Source organism: Chamaea fasciata, unplaced genomic scaffold (genome assembly GCF_029207755.1).
Source record: "Chamaea fasciata isolate MVZ Bird 193981 ecotype frontalis unplaced genomic scaffold, bChaFas1.0.hap1 SCAF_1, whole genome shotgun sequence".
Taxonomy (NCBI): domain Eukaryota; kingdom Metazoa; phylum Chordata; class Aves; order Passeriformes; family Sylviidae; genus Chamaea; species Chamaea fasciata.
Genome location: NW_027094086.1, coordinates 112980197 through 113007417, shown reverse-complemented (window position 1 = coordinate 113007417; position 27221 = coordinate 112980197). Strand labels below are relative to the sequence as shown.

Below are 27221 nucleotides of genomic sequence, written 5' to 3'. Positions count from 1 at the left end.
CTGTGATTCCCTGGGAGATGGAGGCACTCAGGGGCTGATGGTTCAGCACCCTTCTCCAGCAGTCTTTATGTCCCATGCCAGTCAGAACAACTCACATGTAGTATACCCTAATTCTAAAAAAAATATTCGAATGAGTCTCTGACATAAGCAAACATGAAAGTTTTATGCCTCAGTACAAAAACATATATATTTGTACATTTAGCATTCTTTCTCCTTGCATGAAATTATTGTTGTTTGCCTGGGTTTTGGTGTCAGAAACATAGTCTGAAAAGCAGTATTACAGATGGCCTCATTTCTGTTTCTGGTGAGCCTGTAAGATGAATGAATTATTCTCTCTACTTCAGACATTTTAAATTGTGCGGATTAGTCAGAGAAGGAGAGCATCTCTTCTCATCATTAGATTTGTTTAGACTCACTACTTTATCATTACTGTGATCAGTAGTGAACATACAACCTTGTTGCTAAGCAAAGACTACTGGTCTTCTGTAATTGCATGAACTAGTGGCCAGAAAGAATGGGGAAGGGTGGCTCAGTGATGTTGTGTGTTTTAATTTGACAGTCGTGAAAGGGTCACAGCTATAGGCTGATGGTGAATTTTGTCATATTGGTATTATTGACTGCTTATAGCAGAGCCCTTTCATTCATGTAATTTCTGATTTTGAAAGACCCCAAGAGAGTTAATGGGGAAAAAATCTCATTAGTGTAAGCAATCTTCCGTTCTTCCCCACCCCACACTTTGCTGTTTACATTTGATTTTTTTTTTGCTTTAATTTAATTTAATTTGTTGTTTGGATTTGAACTTAGCTTTGGACATTTGGTTATAGAACTTCTCAAAGGACATAGCATCTTAACCTCCTGCCGTGTATACGTAATGAAGTTTTGCCATCCTATAGTGAATTCCAGTAGGGAAATGGGAAAGTGCAGCTTTTGGTACAGAATGGAAATTGTGCCATGCAGTCTTATTGTGAGATCTTTGTGATTTGATTTAGATTTGCCATCTTACCTGCCAACAGGCTTCTGACTGGAAGTTTGGGTTAGGAATTGTCTCAAACATTAACATGGTAATTGAAATAAAGGAGAGGAATAAATTTGTAAAATCTTACTTTTTTATGAGATGATGAGTTCTCAGAATAAATTAAACATCTCTATGGATTCTTCTGTTTGCTCACTTCCATCATGGTGTCATTGAAAATGATAAAAACTGTTGTAAAGAAATAAAAAGTATTTGACATCAAAAGGGTGCATATTTTCCTGGTTTAGAATGATGGCTCAAAAAGAGTCCCATGACAGCTTAATTTATCTTAAACTGTGGGTATTCAAATCATTAACTGCTCCTTAACTTTGTTCATTTAGAATAAACACTATCCCCTCTGTGACTCAAGCTTTGACGGTGCTTAGCAAAAGAGCATACGAGAAGAATGCTCTACTTCCTGGAAGAGAGCTTAAAATTTGAATTAAAATTTCAGTTTTTTCAAGCTACTTCCACAGTGCCTCTTTCCTTTGTTTAGACTAAAGCTGAGGGTAGCTCCACTAGAATTGTAGTACAATGTCTGTATGTTGTAAATTTACAATTTGTACAATATTTGTTTTCATTGAGCAGCCTAATATGTAGTCACTGTAAATAATATGTTAGTCTGGAAGTTGATTTATCTGATTGCTGGAAAGCAGAGATTTTAGAATGTGAAAAATTGCATAAACCTTTGTGCAGATTGGTTGATTAGTGCTGCCCTCAGTGTCCCTGGGTTCAAACATCTACAAAACTTGGCACGTTTCTTGGTTCCAGCTCATCTGAGGAGCTCTGTTGCAATGCTAGTCAGCAGAGATTGGACAGATTTCTTAGGCTGGTGGTAAGAAGTTTTAACAGGTTAGCTGCCATTGCAGTGCCCACCGCTGTGATCACATGATTTTTTCCGTACCTTTCCTACTTCTGTATTCTCTGAGGGTGAGTCCATAAGCAGGGCCTGGACAAGGCACTCCAGGAAATCCGGCTCCTCCCTTCTGCAGCATCAAATGAAGTTCAAGTTCCCAAGGAAAAAAAAAAAAAACACCTTAATAGTTGGTTTGATATCTGTTTTGTTGTACATGATAAAGTTAGAATTAGTCTGGTTCCCGTTTTTAATTTGGATTTGTTTAATCTGGGCTCAAATCAAGCTTTTTATGGTGAATGACAACAATAAAAGCTGGATACGGGGGAGCTCCTTTATTCATGAATCTTCCCAGTATTACGTGCTCAACTGGATATCTACTTTACCTCAGAGGATTTTATTTGCCCTCATCTGACACAGGTTCACCAGAACAAGTTGTAGGTCGTAGAGCTGTATGAAGCTGTTTCTGCAAAACCTCCCACATGGAATATGTCTAAAGATCATTGCAGTTCTTTGACACTTTGGAGGCTAACAAACTTACAAGCACTTTGCAAGTTCAAGGCAGACCAATGTCAGGGAGTTGGATCTGCCCTTGAAGTACTTAAAGATATTAGGCCCTGAAGACAGCGCCAAGAGAAAAGCCTTGGATTTCTCTGATGTTTGGAGAAAAGCTGAATGAGACAAGAAAAGATTCATTTTAATTGGGCCAAATGTAACAAAAAATAAAAAATCAATTCGCTAATTCTTTTTTTTTTTTTTTTTTTTTTTTAATCTAAATGAAAGAAAAAATATCTTACAAAGTGCAGTGCTAAGAGACCCTTATGACTCTGGCTGGTCCTGAGTATGTCAGAGCCAAAGGTGGGGTTTTTGTTTTGTTTTATCAGAAAGCACCCTTGGCATCTCTCTTCCATAATGCTGCAATCATTGATTAAAAGCAATCTTTCCACCTTAGGAAAGAAAAGAACAGGAAGTTTGTTTAAACAGGGTAATTTTTCAGCTCTTGAGTTATCTAAGGGAAAAATAGACTGCATATCATCCCAGTCAACAGTGCAATGCAGTTTTTGAACAAATAAGAAGGTGCTAATTTCTAGCTTTACTGGAAAGCAGCATACCCTGCAGGTTCTGTGTGTACTAATATAAATGATAATGTGGTAGATGGTCCTTACATAGTAAATGATTTTTGATATTAGGGGCTTGAAATTCTCCTGGCATTCACATTCAGAGGCTTGCAGCCAGAAAAACACTGAATGTAGTGCTGAGAATAGGAGAAGACACCTAGACATCTAACATGCTTTTCGCTTGATCTTTCTTCACAAAGGAGGTTAAAAAATAGACAAAGTAATTCTGATTATCCCGGCTGGGCAAGATAGGAATCTTTGAGTGATGATGTCCTTTGAGCACTTTCACATCAACACAGGCTTCCTACCCATGCTTTTTCAAAAGTCTCAAAGACTCACTTCATTTCCCTTTCTGCAAGTTTTGCTGGAAGGATGACAGAATTTCACAGATCTTCAGAAACCTTGTCCACTGAATTAACTCTTAACAAATGAACTACTTAGACCATACTGTTGTTTCAAAGAAATACATCTGTAAAGTGAGCAAAGAAACACAGATCTCATCAGCTTTGGAGTACTCCAGCTGAAATTGTAAGGGAGTTTTTTATGCCTTTCTTGGATATTCACGAAGCATTCTCAGATACCTGCCACGCTCATCTTTGTAATAGTCAGTCCTTATGAAAGAATTTGGTCATGTGATAATCTCTGATGAAGCAGACAGAACCGTTACAGTGGGTTACCCTGCAGGGTTTGAAACCTTTGTTTTGTGCCCATGGGATGATGAATTTAGCTGTGTGTATTAATTTCTCCATGTGCAACATCTTTGAAATCCTTATCTAGATACCCAACCCAGCGTATGTAAGACTTTCAGCTAGAATCTCTTCTGCAGTCTAACAGGATTTGGTCATGCTCCACTAGATCAGTGACAGCCTTCAAAGCATGATTGGTTAAATCTGTGGAGTTATTATTTAGAGCTCTATACATAATGTTTACAAGCTGTTACAGCTGAGATGTCATATATGGATCAGACAATCAGCTTTCTTAGCAGTCCCCATTCCAACAGTCTGTCCCCAGACTTCTTTCTACAGCTTCTTTAAATGCGTGATTGCTTCTAAAATTATGCTGTTAGTTGGAATGTGAAAAGCAGAATTTAAAAAAAAATGTGATGCAGAGCACTATGAGGCACTATCGGCGTTCTTCTACTCACTTCTCCAAGCCCTAGTAGGGTCTCAAGTCTTTAATCTTAGAAATCCTAAGACCCAGTAGAAGGAGCTATAGCTCCTTTTACACATTTCCGCTGATAATCCTTGGATAGAAAAGCAGAAAGGGAGCAGGGCTGTCACTGTGGACAAGTCTAATGGAAGGGCTTACTCACTGTCAGCATGACTATGCAGAGTCCATCGGAAAAATTTCCAGTTCCAGGTAGGTAAGCCTCATTGCTGATGACAGAACTGCCGGACTGCAGCATTGCACAGCTGTAATGCTTTATGTAAACTGACTGTTCTGATCATTACCACACAAATTGGATTAACATCTGTAGGGAGCTCTCAGTGATTGACTGCTTTAACAACTTATTTTGTATACTTTATAAAATTAGAAAACCTGCCATTTTTATGGGATTAAATGATACAATTTTTAGGGACCACCTGGGTTGTGAGATACAATTATCAATTTGTAGGGATACATATCTATAGTGGCTAAATTATTAGTTTTAACTGTATATATATATAAAAATAAAGCACAGATCAAGATTTTGGCTAAAATCTTTGCAGAATCAGTGCAAGGCTAGAGTTGGTTATCAATCTCTGGTTTTCTGATGTGATCCTGTTCTTTGCAATGTAAACCTAATTAGGGAACACATTTATTTAAGTGAAATATTCTACTCAAAATTGGTTTTATAACACCAAAATAAGACTGACAGAAGCAATTTATTGATGCATACCAAATTCATAAGACAGACCATAAATGCTGTGACCATACATTATAATGCAAAGATAATGTTTTAAGAAGCATCTTTCTTTAAATTCAGGATGTATGCAATACACAGCATGGGTGTCCTATTCAGAACAGACCTTTATTTCTCTAGAAATATAAGTAGAACAGTTCAGCAATCAAGTTCAGTTTGGGTTTTTTTGTTGTTTGGTTTTTTTTGTTTTTTTTTTTAATACTAAGACCTTTCCAGTGGGTAATTCCGTTGCACCTCTCCTTAGAGAAAGAGGCAGAGCTAAGAGTTAAATGCTTATGCAGTATAATCCTGTCATCACTAATTTCCGAGATATCTGTTTAAACAAAAGCTGTCACTTTCTGATCTGACTTGAGCCTCCTGCCTGATTCATTTTGTAATGTCACGAACAGTGGATTGTGGATTCATGGAGTAGAGCTGGTCTGATTAGAGAGGAAGAAACTTCTTTTTACACATGCACATCCTTATAATCAGCAATGATGGGAAAGGAAATAAATAGTACAGTAGGCATGAATTGGAAGTGTCTCTCTGAGAACCTCTCAATTACACTTGAAGTTCTGAAGTCTTGGCTTTCTCTGTCCTTAATGTTAACTCTTTCTTACCTTCATGGGCCTTTCATGTGAGATTGCTCTCTACCATTCTCTAGCCAGTATTTCTTTGTTGCTACTGGCCCTTGTCATTATAATAGCCACAGAAAGGACGCATTTTTTCCACTGAAAAAAAAGTGGAAATGGGTCCAAGAAATTATACACTGTCGAAGGACCAATGTGCAAAATATTTGCCAGATGCCACTTTGGTTACAGTCTAACAGTATATAAAGTGTAAAGAATATGTTTTGATCTTCTAAAGTTGGTGACAGCCCCAGCTTTTCCCCATTGTTTAATCTGGGGAAAGACCAAGCACTGTCTGGAAAGAAAGTTCCCAACCAGGAGTAAAAGAGAAATGTATCACCAGAAGCTATTTTATGTAGTTGCTGACATGTTCCTTATGAAATTCTGCAAGAACAAGTGAAAGTATAAAATGAAGAAGCAGTTATTAAAATGGGAATTAAAAAGATGACATCTCCATTGCTAGATATCAGTTGTGCTATACAAGAGAAGCTGGACCAGTTAGGAGAAAAGTAATGAAGGATTGTGGAGAAAGGAATATTTTTAATTGATGAGATGTTGTAGCTATCAGGTGCAATGAGTAGCTCAGTGATCAGCTGTAAATCCATATGCTAACTGCTGACATAAATTATTTATTCTGTTTATCTATTACCTCCATCTACAGGAACAGAGCCTCAAAAACATGAACTTATTAGGCTGCAAACGTAAAACACATTTTCACTACGGCTTGGCTTCTTTGGAGAAGAGAGGATGGAAATTTCAAACCCCCAAACAAATATGTCTCTTAATTAACTTTTCTCACCATCTGTGCTTACTTATAGCTGAGGCAAGCGGTACCAGTGACTTGTGAGATTGCTTTCAATGCTGCCTCTTTAGGCCAGCTTTTCAAAGCAGCAATCACATGCAGTTAATTCTGATCAGATCAGCTTATCAGCTCAGTTCATTGTAGTGCTTTCATAATAATTCGTGTGTGACAGCCCATTAAAACTTGGCCAGGCCTTTAAAAAAAATCTCAAAATCCACCAATGTGTTTTACATTCAGTCTTTGAGTTATCCAGCATATTTGTTTTGTGTATTAAGCTTTGAAATGGAACTTTAGTGAAGGGTTGCAGGGGAAAGTCACCAGCAATACAGAACTCTAGCCAAAGTAGTTTAATGGATTTTACCTCAAAGAGTAGTTTTATTCAAAAATGTGTACATGATGCTGTAATAATTGTGTTAAATGCTGCCTGTGGCTCTGCTTGGCTTCTGCAAAGGGACAGTGCTGTGGATGCTGGCTGCCAGATCTGGGGAGTGTGTGAAAGGCCACTGCCCACGGGTGCTTCAGGTTGACCAAGTGAGTTTTTCCTTTCTGGAGTACTTTTGATGGATGGCAATTACAATTTGAAGTTGAATGCCCTGCTCCAAAAGGGCAGTGCCTCTCAGAGGGGAGGGAGAGCGCTGATAACACAAAACTCTTCAACTGATTCACAACAAATATTTTTCAGAAAGTCTGGGGAAATGGAGAAGTTCCATGTAAGTGAGTTTACAGATGTTTGATTTTAGAATTCTGGTTTTTATGTGTAAATGTTGTTTTAATGTTATTTTTTTCCAGCATCCTCTACTCATTTACACATCACTCATATTATGTTTTGTCATTGTTTCTCTAAATCTAAACAGATTAAGTTAAGAATTTTGTAGATTGATGTTTGTTGATGCCTTTAATTGATTTGTTTCCTGTGTGTTATTTAACAGAAAAAAGTCAAAAATTCTGCAAAAAGCACAGGACAAAATATTTTTTCCTCAACAATTAATGCTAACAAGATTGGGAAAAAAAATTCCTCATATATAACTAGTGCCCTTATTTTCAAGGAGAAAGATTTCTTTATGGGAAGTATAGTTGAGATCTTTGAAATTACCAAAAGTACTTATACAGATATATCCATAGCACTTATTTATTGGTAAAATAACTACTTATGGAAAATTTTTATCACCTCCAAATGCTAATAAAGTCAACCATTTTGGAGATGAGAACTTTTTGTTTATAAACAGACTCTATGGGAATTTTCTTGCTGATTCTACATTCTTTATTCTTGCATACTGAAGTGGAAGAAAACACAGAAAGATGGTATTTTTAATAGACTTTAAAAACCCAAACCAGATGCTGCTTTTTTCTTCCTTTTTTTTTTTTTCTAAGAAGAAAATTCCCTAAATTTAGTCTGTAAAATGGGCTTGTAGGAGGCAGTAAATACAGATCTTAGTAAATGTCTGTAATTTACGGCTGCATATATATATCTACCTATACATATCTTTGTATGCATTTCTGTCTGTATTCATGAATGTGTGTCTATATATATGTATATACACACTTCCAGTGTTTGTTTTGGTTTTCTGCTTTAATTTAGCAAATAGGAGGTGTATGGTTCTAATTTAGCTTCTCCATCTCATTTTCAGTAAGCCAGACAGGTTGTCTTTAGGGTTTGTTAGTTAAGGTGATGAGTTCCTTCAGGCTCCAGAGAAAATCCTGGTATTAGGGGTTGACAGTAGATGCTACAAACTGCCAACCTGTCACATGTTTTGGAGACTCCTGACACTTTTTGAAAGATTGATTATTGCAAAAGGCCAGCAACTGTGTTGCTTCCATTTTAAATAATTAACACGCTCAGGCAACTTCCTTGTATTGCAGCCTCCAAGGGTGAACAGTTTTGGACTAGTCTGAGAAAATACTGCTTGAATTAATTTTGCTGATGGACTCTTTCTCTTCTCTCTTGATTTTAATTGGGGTTATTGATTTAATATAAACCCACCCAATTCAGTGAAGGCATAAGGGATGAAATTTTCCTTTTGCACTTAGACCTATCTCCTTGCCTCGAGGATTTATTTACATCAGGGATGCTATCCAACAGCACTGTCAACAGCAACTTCTGTTTACAAAGGGAGATGGAAGAAATGCATGTCTGTGGGAAATATTGATTTGTCAAAATTGAAATGTTCTTTTGATGACATTTCAGTATTTTTTACCCTTGAAAAATTTCAAATGTTGCTTTACTGTAAACCCAAATGCTGACCAAAGATCATTTGTCCCTTGCTGATTTCTGACATATGTTCCACCAGTGATTTGAATGCTCTGTTGAGAGCACATGATCTAAAAAAGATCAAAATCCTAGAGTTACTTGCATGACCGTGCTTAATTTGTTAAGCAGTCTAAATTTTCATCTTTGTCACCTTTGTTGAAATATTTTTACTAGCTGGGTTTAATCTAAAAGAAACACCTGGGAGACATTGTGATCTGTGTGTCTGTCTTGGGCCAGTTTTTCATTAATTTCTCTACTTTTGTCCAGTTTTAAGGTTTCTGTGGGAGAACTTTATTTTGAGGAGACTGAAGGTGTTGTGTGGAAGGTATTTCTGCATCACTCTTGAAGGAGGGAGCTGAAGTTTTTGAGAGGACAAACAGAGATCCACAAAATAACAGGCTTTATTTATTTCTGAAATCCCGGGAACAACTCATTACAGTGCTGTGTTGACCTTTTCCTTGATAAGGCCTCTATGGATCTCAGATTTGTATCAAAAATACTGTAAAAGAAAGTCTCTATCCCAAGGCATGTAACTAGATGGGACAGAAAATAGGAAGGGAAGCAGTGGCACTGAAAGGGATCCTACCCAAGGTCCTGCAGATGCTGGAGGAAAAGAATGGCAGTAAGCTTTGGTTTTCATTCATTCCAAGCTGGTACCTTATCTGTCAAACCAGGCTCTTTTCTGTATTTTTTCCAAGTATATAACTAGGCAGCGTTTGCTTTTGTTCTAAAACCTGTGACTATAAGGTGATGGAGATGTTTTAGTGAAGCCCAAAAGTTCTAGCTGAAAGCAGGTATGGTTAGCTATGTTCTTTGCTTTCCACCAGTGTCTTTCCTATGCTGTATCAGGTTCTCATTAAGGATGTCAAATACAGACATTTGTGCTTTTGGGAAAAGAGACTTGCTTTCCGCAAGGGCATCTACCCTCAAGGCATCACCCCTTTGTTTCCTTTTTTTCTGCTTTTATTTTACTTGGGGGCTGTCAATATTTTAATTTAATTTTCCACGTCATTTACCTTTTTAGCTGTAAGACGGACTCCCTGGATTTTGCTGAATAGACTGGCAACCTTTAGGTTTCACAAGGAGCAGAATAATTTTTCATTTATGAACAAATACCTTTCTTCCTTGAGTATACAGTCAGCTTCCATGCAAGAGGAAAAAAATTGTTAGGTTCTAGAAATATTACAAAGGTCTTTGCAGAGATTCTCTACAGAATTTTCACCTTTCATGCTTTTTTCTTGTCTTTTGAGCATTAGCCCTCTGGCATGGTCAGGTGCTAGGAATTTCCTGGCACCAAAGGCAAATGCTCTGTTGAGGCTCTGTCCTTCTGCCCTGGTGACCTGTCCCTGGATGCCTGCCAGCATGGCTTGCTCTGCTGAAACCAGAGCTGCTGCAGATCTTTCCGCCAGCTGCTTGCAGTCAGGGAGAGCAAAATTCAGCTTTTATGTACAGCATGGTTGCAAAATCTTTACAGTTGGACTCTGTCTTAAAGATCTTTCCCTACCTAAATGGTGCCACAAATCTGTGACACAGGGTCAAGGTTGTCAGGAAGTTCCAGCATCTTCACTTCTGCTCTGTGCTAGGTTCTCCTACTGCATCTCTGTGTGGTCTTGGAAAAGCCATGTGGTTTTATTTGTTCCCTCATCCTACTTTCTTTCTTTGTTTGTATCCTATAAATGAGAACATTTGTCCACAAACACTTAGATGTGTCATTGAGCTTTTTTCTTCCTTTCTTTTTTTTTTTTCTCCTTTTTGTATTGTCAATGATTTATTTTAAAAGTAGGATCTTTTAAACTTCTAGAAAGCACCTCAATTTTTGCTTTGTTATCAGGGAAGTCTCTCTTTGAAGACTTCATTTTCTTCAGAAGCTGCACTTGTAGAAATCCTCATATTGTATACAGCTGGGTGAAAGGTTGGATTGAGTTGTTTTCCTGCCAAACTATAAAGTGATTTTCTTTTTAAATCTTTCTTTCCATTTGGCTGCTACTTAATGTCTTTTGTCTGCTTAAGGAGGACAGGTGCAATTATTCACCTCTGAGTCCTGGGAAAGAAATAGTAATTCAGCATGGTTTCTTAGAAAGGAATGTAATTCACTGCCCCACATACAGTACATTATGCAAGACACACAGAACTGTGAAAGCTGTAGCATTGTAAAGGAGAGCATACGATGAGCAATGCCTGATACCAAGTCAGGCTGTTTATTTTAATATTTTGTTTGGGAGTTGGAAAGTAAAAGAATTAATTATATATTGAAGCTTGAGAGAATTGCCTTTTCAGTGTTTTGAAAATCTCTTGGCACTGCTATGTGAGGAAAAGGGTGTGTTAGCATTCTCCATGGGGGTGTAGATTTTAAAGCAGTGATAGTAGATCCATCATTACTTAGATAATTTAATAGATTTTTCTTTCATCGTGATGAAAAAGGGGACCAAGATTTCAGAAGTTTAGCTCAGAATCTGTTTCTGATAGTGAAAGTTCTCAGCCTTTCCTTAAAGAGCAAACCTGTCCAGTACTGAGTTAAGATACTCAGGCTATATAGGAGTTTCAGACAAGAGTGAATATATTTAATAGATAATTAATAACTTAATGATAGAAGAGAACTGCTTACAGAACAAAATTCTGCATTGGGTAAACAAACAGTTTCTAGCTGTGGTCATGTAGAACTGCAGAGCAGCTTTGTCTCATCATACTTGTTGCATGAGAATTACACAAAGTGAACAGATTTATTTTGAAGATATTTAATTCAAATTTTAAAAAACCAAAGCATTCCCAGCTGTGGGGCAAATAAGTCAGGTTACTGCTTGTGTGTATCATAGTAAAGTCTTTTCATTTCAGTCCCTATTTTTACTTGCTGATTAGTTTATGACACTTGTACCTTTCCAGAGAAACAGACGAGGTCTGGTGTGATGCTAAAGGGATGTTGTTGTGTAATTTTGAACAGAATCCTTTTTGCCACTCATAGTCAAAAAAGTCAGATGCACTTATTCATCAAATCTTTTCTTCCCGTGAAAGGCAACACAATGTTCTATGGAATAGATACCAGTCTCTTCTGGCAGTTAAATGTTCATGCTTCCCCACTTCCTCTCACATGCTCAGTTACATCGGGAGCAGGGATATAAAATTGATGCTTTCCAGTAGAGGGTGTCTGAGGCAGAAGTTTGGTCATTTTGACATTTCTGAAATGTAAAATGGAGTAATTTTGTGATTCTCTCTGCCATAACCTTTTTGGTCCCCCTCTGCACCCCCCTGTATACCTCTCCTCTGCCCACCCCCCCCCCCCCTTTTTTTTCTTTTTTTTTTTTAATCCGGGGAGTTAATTCAAGGTAAAAGGGGCAATAGAAAGAGGACAAGAATTCAGTTTGTTGTTCTTACAGCCAAGTATCGTACAATAGGCAAACTGACTATGGAAACTGTACCTGCTTACGGTAAAATGTATAATTCCCTTCAGAGAAAATACAGGCTGCTGTGTAGATCTAAAAAATATTCTCAGAATTTGGGAATAAAAGGCTGTGCTGCTGTTACAGGACTGAGTGTACCACATGGCAATCACTTTGTTTTTTCTTGAAATGTTAGTGAAGCAGAAAACAAACAAACAAAAAAAATCACATAATGTTAATAAAAGAAAGCTAAGCATGTTAGTGTTTCTGTGATGGCTACATTGTATGGCTTCATGAATAACTGCTTTTTAAAGGGCAACTAACATTGAAATCTTGTTTACTGACTAAAAATAAATTAAATTATTTGAATGACTACATCCAGTTTTGATATTTTATTGTAAGATATTCCATGTGAGTAAACACCTTTTTCTAGTCTTGTTAATTTCATAAGGGGTGTCTATGTTGGTGGTGGTTCCTCTGGATAGAGTAACTGACATGGTTGAAAATATTTTTCCTTATTTAAGATCAAAAAAAAAGGGGGGGGAGGGAAGCGTAAAGATATTTTTCCTCTGAAAAAGGAAGAATAATGCCTATCAGATTATGTTTTGGGGAAAACAGCTAAACTGGTCTGTAAACAACATATCACATATAAAGAAGGAGGAAAAAAAACCCTAAATATAAAATCTTTCAGCAAAAGTGAACTTACATTGTTAGCTATAACATTCTTAAGGACTTTTCTATATTTAAATTTGTTCAAAAAAAAACCCCAATACCCTGCCCCTCGCTCACCAAAATCCCCCAAGAAAACCCAAGACCCAACGGAGATGTCATTCCCACTCAATGAATTCTTTTTAAACCAACCCTTTACATTTTTAGGAGTCAAGTCTGGAAGAATAAAACCATCTAATTTTACTACATCCAAAATGAAAATACTTCATTCTGTTTTAAACGACAGTGAATAAAATGGAATTGAAAAGCAGATGTAAACAAGGCTAGTGATCACAAAGTATTAGTTGCTGTGCTGGTCCAAACAGGGAACTGGAGGACAAACTTGAGAGTCATTCTGTGCAAATTACATACTGTAAGGAGAAGCTTTTTTATTGCTTTATACAATTCTTAAATTTCACGAGGAAGGGAAGGTTTCTTCAATGAAGTCACTAACTACAGTTGAGTTCAGTGACGGTGTTGGTATCAGCAGATCTGATATATTGGACATTTATAATGCAGATTCCAGTCTCTATTGCTTTACAGAATCTCTCCCACAGATATTTCACTTTTGCTTTTCCCTATCTAAAAGCCCCCAAATATACACTTGCAGTTTCTGTCTGGAAAATACAATCAGCCATGATTGTATTGTGAGAGATCATGTATCTCTCACATGATCACAGATGATGAAGTCCCACTGGCCTCAACCAAGACATTCCTGTTTGTATTCATTGATGATCAAAAGTAGATGGAAGGTGTTTGATGCCACCATCTTCGTGTCTTTATTATCTATTGTATCAATACACTGAAACAAGCCTGGTTCAAATGGTTCTAAAGAGGCAAAATGGCTCTGAGTTTTGCCCTGACCTTGTTGCTTTGACCACATGTATAGATACTGTTCTTTTCTGTCGTCATCTGGCTTTTCTTGAGATCATGAGAGAAAGGAAAATACCTTTTCCACATGAGGAAAAGAGATTATTTTTGTTTTGCCTCCCACTGTTTTCTTTACTGCATTTTGTTCTTTCACAGGTGAAAGAATCCCCTGCCTACCTGTGGGGATTTTAAGAAAATAATCCTTTAATATGGAGGTGTTTATGTTCTCATTAAGGGGTGAACATAACATTGATTTCCTGTACCCTCACCCAAAATCTAATTGCAAACTGTGGTGACTGGAGGTAAGTCTGCCCACCAGGTTTAGTGCTGTTTTACTAGTTTAATTAGGCTTTGAGTTTAAGGTGTTTCATGAGAAGAAAAGGGCTTCTCAATAGTTGGGTTAAAAAGGCAGAGAGAAACAACAGCTGTAAGGGCACTTTCCCATGTACTTGAGCATGATTAAATGTAGCAGGGGTTTCTTCCTTCACTGAGTAAATTACCTTTGTCCCACGTGTATATTGATATAAACTTTAAACATTTGCCTTTGCAATATATCTCAGGCTGCTTCTCTTGCTGCTCAGGGTCAAGAGAGAAATTCATGAATGCTGACAGGAAACTCTAAGTATAAGAAATAGGTGTACAGTTTCTCAGATAAACAGAAGATTCAGATTGTCAAATTCCTTGTGTGTTTACGTTTAAACAAAACACACAGCAAATAAAGCAGCCTTTTCACCAGATTTATATTAGTGATTTAGATGCCACATCATTTCTCTAGTGTTGTACATAAAAAAATTTCTTGAAAAATCTGCTTTCCTGTACAGATTGTATAATCCTGCTATGATGATTCAGAAAAAAAAAAAAAAAAAAAAAAAAAAAAAAAAAAAAAAGACTGGTTTGGGTTATTTGTTACTATTTTAGAAGCCAAAAGATCTGAGTCTTCAAGAAACTCTACCTGACACTGCCAGATGCTACTCAAGTGATAGTTGCATCAAGGTGCCATAGGGTTTTAATTAGAAGTCTGTAATTTTTTTTTCCTTCAGTGTAGGAATATGAGATCAGTTCATAAACTTTTCATTTTCTCTCATCTCTATCCATCTTAGCATTGTGTGCAGCATTATGACAGATTTAAGACCCCAGCTGAAGCATAGGACATAAATAAATTAATACACGATCTACTTAATACAAATGTAATTTGTTAAAATTTGTTCAAAATCTTGTCTAACAGGCTTATATATATACATGTATCTTAAAATTCTCCAGATCTTATCCCTTCTATCTAGAATTGCTTTAAACTATTTGGGACTGCTAAATGTTGGCTATTTATTAAATAGAGTATCAATATATTCCTATACTTTATAATTTTCTAGTATTGGAACAAATACCAAGTTTCCTTAGTTTAATATTAAGACAACATAAATTTGTGATGTGCTTTTCAGTCAAGCTGGAGATATTTTCTTGGACCCTGTACTCATAAAAAGATGACTAACAGTTATAAAGAAAATATAATAGTTCTAACATTTAGGCACTAATACTTTTAGACACTGAAATGAGTGTGTAAGCTTTTAGACACTGAAATGAGACCAAACCAACTCTAACAAAACACCTCTGGGTGTATCCATTCAGCCTGTGCCTTAATGACTGTGCTTCCCAGACTTCACAGAATCACAGAATGGGTCAGGTTGGAAAAGACCACGGTGGGGTCATCTAGTCCAAGCTCCCTGCTCAAGCAGGGCCATCCCAGAGCACATGGCACAGGATTGTCACCAGGTGGTTCTTCAATATCTCCAGGGATGGAGACTCTACAACCTCTGGGCTTCTCTAAGGAAGCAAGAGCAAGGTGGCATTTAGACCTGTGAGGCTGTGCCATGGGGTGACAATTCACAGAAGTCACTGACTACCAGGAACTCCTGTCATGGCTCTCATGCCACCACCTCTCTACATTGGGTCCTAAAATATTTTAGATGATCCTTACTCAACAGCGAGCTTTTTATCTCTGTTTCTGACTGAGAAGTACTTCAATGAATATCCTTGTTCATTAACTACACACTAGTTTTAAACATTTGTTCCATTTAGCCACTCTTTAAGCATGCTATTTCTAGCTCGTGCTCTGAATGCACTATTTGATAATGATGGTGAGCAAGTAACTTCAGACATATCACTAATAATCGTCTTAACCAATCTATTGTGCAGCTAAACAGATTGAGTCAATGCAGAAAGCAGAGGGCTTTAGAAGCAGTTCCCCTATCAGAAAAGTGTAAGACCAATGTACATTGATTCAGATTAAAAAAAAAAAAAGGCAAATTGCTGATCTGAACAGAAATATATGCCAGTCAGAATCAATATTGGCCTCGATGAGATTTATTTTGTTGGAGAAAAGGATCTAATATTCAGGAGACACTTGAGCTGTGGTACTTGTTGAGTATTGTTTATTCAGGCAGTTGAATTGTTGGGCTGAAGCAGAGAAGGTTTATTAGCCCTGCCTTGGGCATCAAACTATTAGATTTCATGTAATTTCAGCAGGTTTCTAAGACATATTTTACACCTTTATGAGTAAATTTGAAATTTTTGGCACTGGGAAACTACATGAGCATTGTATTTTTCATACCATTTTCCAAATTGTGCTTAGTTCCTTGAGACCATAATGTTTTTATTATGATAAGCATTATTTGTCCCTCTGTACTGTTGGTGCTCATTTTCTTTTTAAGGAGAATATAAGAATGAGTGCTGACATGAGGTACTGCATAACTATGTTAAAAATAAAAAGGGGAGGGAATGGTGGAGAGCTGCCTCAGACAGACGAAAAATGCCCACTATGTCAAGGAAAATATATTCCCCAGTGTCATTTCATGCTCTGCAGGGGTCTGTTTTCTTGAGTCCAGTGCAAATGCATAATCTCAAGAAAGCCATTTTCTGCTTAATGTGGAAAAGAAGAATAAAGCATGTTTTTATTCTACTTTTATACAATCTTGTCAGAAAAGAGGTGGATGAAGAATTACAATCTTTAAAGATGCCATCAAGACTCCCTAAACACAAGCCTTATCAACCCCAGTCTGGAATCATGTCAAATTTCACAAATTAAGCAAGACTGGATTCTGCTTTGGACACCTCCAAGGAAAACCCATGACACAATAGGAACTAACATGAACAATTCCTTAAGCAGATATCTTTTTTCCCTCTGAGTGAACAGTGATGAGATGAATATGGAGAAAGTATGCAAGCCCTCCCTTCCATCCCCTGGAAGAGGTTCTCTACCAACCTTTTCACCCCACCAAAATTAACGCTTGCTCTGATCTATTTTCATATTTTTTATTCCTTGTGCTCTGTGCCAGAGAACAGGCACAGAGCAACACTGAGAGTTCATGCACCCGCCTGCAAAGAGATGGAATGTGATGCAAGAACAAGCTAAGACAGGAGAATTGATCTCTTCAATATCCCAGTGGCAAGCACATAGTGTTCAGTTCCTAAATGAGTCTAAACAAAAGGTCCTGTGCCCTTTGAAATGTCGTGGGGTTATTCTTCCTTGCCTACAGCTCCTGCTCTGGAGGACCACAGGTGTCCTGTAGGTTTTGTGTGATACTTGCCAGGTCTCTGTGGTTGCTGGGGGTACTCCAGGGCATCTCAAATGGCACTAGGCAGCTATAATTAGGCAACTTGATCAAGCCCTTCGTTCCTAGGACTGCTTTGCCAAATATCTAATTTTAGCTGTCAGTGATGCCATGAGTGGACATTTCAGATGCTGCAGAAAATGAGAATTGCCACCATATGACTCACCGAATCTGCCAACCCAAATGAAGTGCTCAGCAAAGCATGAAAAATCCAAAGACCAGAAACCTGCAAATGGGAGTGTACCCCTGCAAATGAACTTATTTTTGGCTAGTCACTTTGCTTGCATTGGATTTTGTGTATCGAAGGGGAGAGTGATGTGCAGCAGTAAAAACAAATGAACACAAGGAGACAAAAAAATCCCAAACCCCAAGAACAACAAAGAGCCTTCCTGAGATTAATTACTGTAGACATTAACATCACTGAATATTTTGGTAAATCCTAAAGGACTTCAAATATCACTAAATGAAATCCTACAAATGACTCACTTTTATTATAGGTCAATCTAAATCTAAAAGTTTTGAGAAAAAATTCTTCAGCTTGGTAGTGTTTTATTAAATAAAGTCTATATAAAATTGTAGCATAAAAATAATTTTCCTGCAGTACTGCATGACAGTAAACTAACTTCACAGGATGGGTGGGGATTAAGGTAGTCACACTATCCATTTTAAGAAGCTACCTTGATAGTACTCTGCTGCATCACTTTCAGAATGCACAAGCAGTAATGTTTGGAAAATTTCTCAATGTGGTTAAAAAAATCACCTTTCATATCTGTATCTGCTCTTAAATTACACAAATGTAAAAATGCGAGTATTCCTCCAACTGAAGGAAAGAAGACAAATGCATAGTCTCTGAGAAATGACATCTAAGAAAAATCCTCACGCTGTCCTATTGATGCAACAGTTAAAATATTTTCATGCTATACTCCATCTCCATATGTCCCTTCAGTTTTGTTTTCTCAGTTGATGGAGGGAAATTCCCTAGACATATTTTACATAATTGTTTGTATGGTTGCTGTTGCTTACATTTGTTTTGTCAGTTGTGGATAGTTCTTATTTCCAACTATTTTGTTAAAAGTGTTCAGAACGCTTAAAAATGCTGGAATAAAGTATATTTAATACAACCACACACTTACAGAGCTCTGCAAAGCTAGAATTCATCGCTCAACTCTTCTCTCAGCACCTAGCTCTGTCTCATGGAAATACCTTTGCTGTTTTCTTTCACTTACTTTAACGGTTTGGGGGGTTTGTTGGGGTTTTTCTGGTAATTTTTAGAAATTGTTTTGATAGTTTCTGAAGATACATGTTCACCACTGTTTTTGTTTGAAAATTGCTTTTGTCCCCTTTGAGGCAACACAGGCTGTTGAAAGAAGCCCAGGCTCTAGACTGAGGAAACGTAATGTTCCCCTGCACATTGGTTGACGATATTTTTCAGGTAAGTTCATAAAAGGATTCCGTAGCATCCTACAAGTACTAGCAGTTGACCTCAGTATTTCAGTGGGGGAACATTTCCTTTACAGTTTAGGAGAACTAAGGTGGAATGAAATTAGATGAGGACCATTACTGGGATTGGCACTCTTGTTTCTTCTTACCTACCACCTCGCTAAACGGACCAGAAGATATTACTCACCCATTTCTTTTTTCTGTAAGATTTTACCCCCTAAGCAGAGCGATGCAGTAATGCCATTGGCCTTCCTGATGTTTGGAAACTATTGTCAGTTCTAAGGCAACAATAAATCCATGTGCACAGAGGCAATTGCCTGAGGTAGAGATGAGGGTGGCTCCCCACATGGATCACCCTGCAGCATTTGGGATATTTTTCCCCCAACATCTTTGATCTCTCACTTTGAAAGTTGAAGTACAGAGCCCAAAATCAAATGAAATCTGGCCTGGTTAGTGAAGTACTTTTTTTCCACAGACCTGTGGAAGCCTCTACAAGTTTGATCTATGACTAAAAGAAGTTACACAGAGTTTTTGTTTTATTTCTTTATTTGTTTGTTCTTTAATTCCAAAAGACTGATGTTGGACATATTAGAGGTGACACGCGGGTGAGTGCTTCTTAAGCATATGCTCTGCAAAGATCTATTCAAAACATTAATCTTTTAAAAGCCCAAGTATCCTCTCTTGTAATAAAATAAGATGCCAAATCTCATCAGGAAAGTTCTTTTATTTAGACTTTCTTTATTTGCTGAAAAATTACTAGGGGAAAACTTCCTGAAAGTCAAACCAAAAGCAATAGATTGTGCCTGTAAGAAATCATAAAGTTCATTATGTACACAACGATGTGGCAGAGGAGGAGAGCTGAATTTTTAGTAGCACTGGATGAAAATTAAAGTAATCCTGGGTAAGTAATATGTTGCAAAGTGATAGTTCAGTACGTTTGAAACTCATTTGAATTCAGCACTGATGATATGTGAGATCTTAACAGAACATTTTACAGTGTCTTTTCAAGTCTGTAGTCTGTAGGAGAGAAAGATTTTTATTTTATACCTGCATAAAACAAACAAAAAAGGTTTTTTTCCTTTTTTTTTTTTTTAATAGGATGAATTTAGAATACTTGTCCAGTTTTATGTGTTCCCATAATAACCCTTTGCTGGGGAAATAGTTTGTCAATTATTCCTGTTTTCAATTCAGACTTTTACATTCTGCTTTTAACACAACGAAGGTGAGAAGTAAAACTAATTTCCCAAGTGTTTTTGTTTTTCCTCGTAATGAGAAATGCAATTTGTAATGTTTCAGATGATGTAGAAATCACCTGCAGATTTAAACAGCGAATTTCCATTTTCCATTAATATGACAGTTCATTCCAGTTGAAGTGACACCTTTCCCTGCATATGTGGACATCCTGCCATACAAGAAGGAGATGCTGTACTGGGGAGGGTGCTGGGGATTCTTGTTTGATTTTGTTTATTAAACTGCTTATAATGAGCTGTAGTCACCTATCAGGATTAATTTCAGGGTACAGAAGGAGAAGTCCTTTCTATTTAAGCTCTATTTGCTGTAAATAAGCATCAAGCTGAGAGAGCTACATAAGCCACCCACAAGCACAATTGTAGTTTCAAATCTAAGTAAACATGTAAAGGGAATAGCCCCAAAAATTTGATGCCATTGGAAATTTAAAGTATTTCTAAATGTTTTTGCCAGTGGTTTACAATCCTAAAACCAGCAAATTATCTTCCTGAATTTCTAATAGACATAGGTAAAAAAAAAAGGTGAAGAATTTTTATTTTATGAAGGGGAGTTTAAGAAAAGTAACCTTAGTTTTGCCTGCTGTTCACAAGTAATGCCATGACAGAGTAACAATTTTAACCAGCTTTTAAAATAGTGGTCTCCAATAAAAATCCTCGAATATGTACATTAACATTTTTTCTACCCTTCACATTCATGCAAGCAGTATGGATCTGCCAGTTTATGCTTCAGACTTTTTCTTTCCATTTTGAGGCATTTTCCCATGATGTTCTTCAAAGTGCAGAGCTGAAGGAGTGTGGATTTGCCTTGGGTAATCTGGGCAGGATTAGGAAGTTTCTGCCAGTGAAGGGACAGGAACAACTCATTTGCTGATTTGGTGGCTTTGTCTGTCATCACATGCTTTCTGAGACAGAACTGTTGTTTCTTTTTAAACTATCAGTGTTTCTGGAGGAATCACAGCAGTTCTAGGGAAAAATAGGAGAAACAATTGTTCTCGGTGGCTTTTAGGGAGAGCTCCTCCCTTGGGCAGTTCCTGGGAGGGACAATCTGAGGAAAAAAAAATTTTGACAGTTTAATGCACGATTGGTGGGGACCAAGATTGGAATTCCAAGTAGGAGTTAACTTACTGGTGCAAAATGAGAAAAGACACTTACTCGTTGCATGTGAGAGTGAGGATATCCATAAAAAGAGAGACTACTGTTGTTTCTGGTGGAAACTAAATTATTCCAATGCCTGTGCTGACATGCCTTTTTTTCTTGTAGTGTTTGAAGTGGAAGAGACACTGCCCCAAGGACTAAAAGCTGTAATACCCATTAGTGGAACTGAAACTGAAGTCAAGATACACGTGGGCTGAAGGGTTAAGAATTGAGTAGCTAAGGTGGTAGAAGGGCTCAAGTGCTTTCTGAGGTTTTACTGAAGTGCTGCCAACTGACTTCAAACCTCTCATCTGAACAAACACTTGAACTGAAAAATATTTCTGTATTTTCCCAGAGAAGTATTTCATTAGTCATCAATAACTCTTGGGGTTACGTACAACCACCTTCACAGGTGTTAACAAATAGCTTGAAATCTGAGAAGACATTATTTAAAAAAAAAAAAAAAAGTAGAATTTTATGTATTTTTTTAAAAAACCCTGCTCATTCCCTTATTGTTTTCTGAATAAAATTGAAATATAGAAAAGTCCTTGGTTTTTGAACAAAGAGTTAGGTGTAATTTTGATTATGCCATCAGAACCTCTGACTGAGTTTTCGAAATACAAAGAGCTCAGTCACATTAAGTAAACGTTTCCCAGTACATCTGTTTTCTTTCTTCTCTTTCATTTTGGGGCAATGTAATATTTTGTGAGATGGACAACTGTCTGTGCTGGTGGCCATTTCAGAGGAAACTATTTTTAAAATTTAAATTGTAGGGAAAATAATTCATTAATTTCATAATTAGAATTATATGTAAAATAAATAAACCCAGAGCCCTGGAAGCCCCTGCACCATGCCCAAACAGCCAAACAGCACAAGCAGCACAGGCACTGCTGCAAAGGAGTACTCAACTTTTGTGTCAATTATAGATTATAGTCACTTTATATGGGGCAAATTTTGGTTAAATCACTTTTGCAAAACAGGCCTTGTATTCTGATCATCATTTTGCTCTTTGGCAGATAATAATCTTTCCTTCCTGGACACTGGCAAGTTCTGTATTTCCATCAGTTCCAAAACGCTGACTCTTCAGTGCTCCATGTGTTGACTCTGTTCACAGTCTGAAATGTGTGTACCTGCACATCCCGAGGCTTCAGGAGCAAGCAAGGTCAATTCAACCGTAATGACCCAGCCCAGGTGCTTGGAGAGAAGTTCTTGGCCCTGCCTGTTTACATGCAGGAGCACCTAGACAGGCTCAGGCCAGGCCGGAGGGTCAGGACAGGCTGTTAATAGTGACAATATGGAGTGGCATTTCCAGTGAAATAGTTTTCACCCTTTGGCAGTGTCTGACTTCCTTGTGCCAATTACGTGTAAATCATAGTATTTGGTAACTATTAACAGCCTGAAGATTTTTTTAATTTCCCATGATTCTGGTCTATTTGCTGTCTTCTAGCAATGTTTATTTATTCTTGCTGAGAAAAAACAGCTAATATTTTGGTGGGTTTAGACCTATTGCCTGAATTGAAAGTTAGGTATTTTTGATGTCTTGCAGTGGTCTCACTGGTGTTAAAATGGGCAGAGGATGCCTTTTCACAGAGCACAGGGAACTATTTTGTCCTTCTTCACAAGTAAAATGTAGGATTTCTTCTGGTAACTGTGTAATTGTGAGCTGTCTCTGCTCTCTCTCTAACCAGCTTTACTTGTTGGGGGTGAATCCCAGAGCCTTGGATTGCAATTTAGGAGATTTAATAAAATATTTCACTAGAATAATAGCAGGATCATTTATTTTTAGCACAGTGTAGTCAGTGCATTTTATTTTGAGACACTATTTATAGACTGATTAATTTTTTTTCCTGTGAGACACAGCTTGATTTATGCTTATTGCTCGTTAGCAATTATTAAAGTTTGTTTTGTATAATCTTAGCTATAAGCTTATAATCAGCTAAAAGAAACAATGAATTTCTATAGCTTCTGAAGTTTCAAATGATTTTTTTTTTTTTTTTTTTTTTTTTTTTTTTTTTTTTTTTTGCCTAGTGGCTGTCTGCTGTCAAATCACTTCAAGGTTTGGTATGATCCTTAGGTATGGCAACTACAGGACTTGTTTGGAAAAGAGATTGTTTGGAGAGTGGTTAGAAGGTTGACTGTACAGAAATATTGCTTGTGTGAAATTTGTGATTAAATAAAATCAGTTACTGTCTTCAGGAAAGATGAAAACTGCATTTCTCTTGCTGGTCCATTTAAATGACCATTCCTGAGCAAACCTTCTTTATGAAATTTCTTAGGGACAAGAACAATGGGAGCAGTTGAGGAACATGAAATACTCCCTCTGAGAATTAGTTACTTTAGCAGCTACCTATGAGGATAGATGGAAACTGTGTGTTCATCAGGTTTCTGTGTCAGCAGGTTTCTGTGTCATCAGATTTCTGTGTATTTTTTGGTTTGAACTGTGTAAGGGGAGATGAGGATTTACACCATGCAGCTTCTTCAAAATGGAATTTAAAGGTTTTAAATACAAATCAAAAGGACACACAAGTCTTCAATTCTGCCATATTACAAAGTGTTAAAGAGAATCCTTTTCCCAAGGAAACCTTTCTACAATATAGATATCTTGTCCTTAAATTTCAGCAATCTATGCATGAGGCAGGAGCCAGTCACTGTCAATCAGCTGGTTTGCACTCTCCTCCTGCTGTGCAAGGCAGCCAGCAGGAATTTAGCAAGATCTGGCTGCTCAGCATCTGACCTCACCTTGCACGAGGCAGAGTTGTAGGATTTCATTTCAGACTCCAGCTCCTGCTATATCAGTGCTTACAAGTGGGTTGGGAGAGAGAGGATTTGAAGAGCAATGATCATGAGTTGGGGAATCAGGCAAGGATCTGATAGGAGAACAGAGGAGGATGTAGGAAGGCCAAGTTTCTCTTTTATGGGATCTAAGCATGTTGAGGTCTCCTTAAATTTAAGGTCGTACTTGGCCTCCTAAAATAGTTGTGTACACATGCAAAAAATAAAATAATGGTCTCCTTATATCCAGATGGAGTTTGGAATTTCTCTTTTACTTAATAATTTGAAACAGCTCTTCTGGTTTTGATGGAGTAGCTCTGTACTAATACATCTGCATTCAGAATTTGACCCCAGCAGTATGATGAATTGATCTTCCTATTGAAGCATGGCATACATCCCCACCTGGTGATTTCTGGCTTTTGGTGAGAAGGAAATTGGGCTAACACTGTGCCTGCAGTGAGAGGGATGCTATTCCAACTGACCCAATATTGATGCAGTCTTTTCAAGTTCAGCTTCTGTGTTACCTTGAAATCTTTGGAGAGTTCTCAGCTTTTGTTTCCTGTTAGAAATCCTTGGGATAGCTGTTATGTGCCATCTTAAGGGATAAGAAAACAAATCTAACTTCCAGTCTTACCTCTGCCTGTGTTTCACAAAAGCTGTGGCCTTCATCCCCCAGGAAGGCACACATGCAGAGTCACCATTTCCTCACTTGAAAGATGAACTACATATTACTGATGTCACTTTTTTTTTTTCCTTCCTAATTTTCAGTTCACATGCACATCTTCTGTTTTGATCAGTCTGACAAGTTGAAACACAACCTGAATGGTGGTGTTTATTTCAGATTTGAATAGAACAGAGTACTTATGTAAATATTCCCATATTACATACATATTCAAACCTTTTACCTGACTCGGGTGCTTATTGCTTTTATAACCTTTCTGGCCAGCCATTACAAGGGCCTAGTAATTTCGTATGTTCCTTTTCTACATGATTCAGGTAATCCTCCATTGCTGCAAAAATGTCAACATTTATCAATGAGAAAGACTTGGGGAAAAGTAACTTAAGATGCAGTCAGAAAGGGGCTTTCTGTGGAAACAGTTGTCGTTGTAGCATTATACCTGCCCAGTGGTCCAATTACCTCATCAATGAGTGAAATACACTGAGAAAAATAGTGGAGATTAATATACACAGCCAGTGTCTGAAGATCAATATAGTCTTGGATCCATGTCAGATTTATTAGAAATGTGGATAGCTCTATGGATGTAAAGAGAGAGAGAGAGAAATGCATCCATAGTTTTAAAACTCATAAGCAAATTTGATTCTCAATGCTTAACAAGAGATGATTCAAAACAGGTTAATTCTCTAAAAGTGCCAAGATGCCAAACATTAAAGATTTGATGTCTTTGGGGGATTTCTAATTGAACATTTCTCCATAATGGAGGAAGAACCAAAAATAGTCAATTTTTATGTCCTAGTAAAGTTCTTAGTCTCAGGAGCTTCCACATTAGGTATACTATGATGTCAAGAAATAAATGAGATTATCAGCTGAAGATTAAGTAAAACACCACAAAACCTCACAACAGGGCTGTGTATTTTTGCTGCACGTGTAACTGTGATATGGAAAAGTGAATCCAGTAACAGTTGCCACCCTGACTAAGGTATTCTATCCATAAACAGGCAAGAAAATGCTTCAGAGGCTGAGGCTAATAATACAGTTCCCTTATGCTCTGCCTTTAACACTGTGCATTGGTTTTTACATAGTTCAGCATAATGAAAGCACCAACAAAACAGTATGTGTTGGCTGTCCAGTGTGAAAACACAGCTGACACTTTAGTCAGACACCTTACAAAGGAAAATCAGCCCCAAAGGTTTAGCAAAAATCTCAGAAGATGTCGCTGCTAATTTACACAAAGCAAAACAGCAACAAAATGTCTTCCTCCGGGAAGATGTCCCAGTGTTGTTCCAGGACAACAGCAGAGAATTTGTTGTCTTTGAAAAACAGATGCTATGCAGGGAAGATGAAAGACAACCGGGAAGGCTGACCAGACTGAAAGATTATGCAACCATACATTGCTGCAATATGGAAGTCAAATGCATTTACATTTTCTGGCTAATAGGGGAAGCTTTGCACTAAACAGGAAGGTTGTGGAAAGGGGTAAGAAGCACCCTTTTCTTCCTTGGTAATTCTGTGCATTAGGCTATTCCACTGTTTGCACTGAGAAGGACAGCAAGGGCAGTCCAGTCACAGAAGCTTGCTGATTTGTGCAGCGTTGCAAAAATAATGGCAAGTCTGAAACTGAGCTGGAATTTGTGTGGCTTGAATTCATCTCTAGTTTCAGTCAACAGGGACTGTGCCCTTCTCAGCATCATGCAGCAGCTAAACTTGCAGTGATTCCAAGTTGGTGTTATTTTCCCTCCCTGTCATTTTAGGATTTTGCAACCATGGTTCTGTTTTGTGCTAATGTTCATTAACCCCCCTCTTGGATAATAGGAGTTCTTAAAAGGTGAAGCTTGTTACACATTTAGACAGATCTTAACTATTGATTAACACACTTGTGTACTGGAAGAAGTCTGTCACATTGCAAGCATACTGCAGGCTGCATAATCTACTTTCTGACTGAGTGACTCCTTCATCCTCTGCCTTTGTTGTTTACCAGACATCTTAATTTTCTCTTAAGGTAAGACAGATGACTGCCTTTAAACCTGGAAGAGTGTAAGATCCTGCAAAAAAGCTAGGATGAAGAAACAGGAAAATTTGGTACCTTTTCCCTTTCCAGCACTCAGGGTTTTCAGTTCAACATAGATTAATACTGAGTCAAAACCTCTGCAGGTCTGTCTCTTTCCCAGCCAGCTCCTTGCCAGCATCTCCATTTGAACCATTAAACATTGGCTCCATATTTCTTCCTGACCATTATCATGTTAGCTAGAAGAATTAAACATCCTTCTCCATTCAGTTCAAAAAATGGCTTCTTCAAAACTGCCCCTGGAAAATTTTGCCTAAGACTGTCTTTCCTCTCTTACCCTAGGAGGAAAATGTCCATCTTACATTTCATTCTGGCACAAAATATACACAAGTTCTTTTATCTGGATTAAAGTGAAATTAGTTTACAGATGAAGTAGCATCTTTCCATTCAGGTGAACTATAAACTTTGCCAAGTTTACCAAAGCTAAGTTACCAAAGTAACTGAGAGTAGTAACCAGTTTTTACTTGTAGTCCCTCTGATTTCTTGATTTCAGGGCTGTTTTGGAGACCTGGTCTTGATGGAGACCATGATGCACTTGCAGGGAGTCCTATTTAATGCAAAGTCAAAGGACTAGGGAATCTGTAACTGCTTAGACAAAGCCTTGCCCAGTACAAGACAAATGGCACCACTGTTTGGCCTGGTATTGACTATTATGGTGTGTGTTCGAGCTGTTACACCACAGCTGACCTCACTGAAATCTTCAGTTCAGTTTTCTCAGATCGATGCATTGGAAGGGGTTCACCTAAATCAAAAGCAAATTCAAGTCAGTTCTGTCTGGTCAGT

General features: G+C 37.6%; 1 protein-coding gene and 1 long non-coding RNA gene across 5 annotated transcripts in view; both read left to right on the top strand.

Moving 5' to 3' along the window:
* Nucleotides 1-27221, top strand: part of RBMS3 (RNA binding motif single stranded interacting protein 3) — a 703903-nt gene that overhangs the window by 211305 nt on the left and 465377 nt on the right. The gene's annotated exons all lie outside the window — the stretch shown is intronic.
* On the top strand, nt 12816-21605 carry LOC136295525 (uncharacterized). The gene is made up of 3 exons (XR_010722683.1): nt 12816-13798; nt 18449-18533; nt 21049-21605. It is a non-coding gene; the product is annotated as an uncharacterized lncRNA (long non-coding RNA).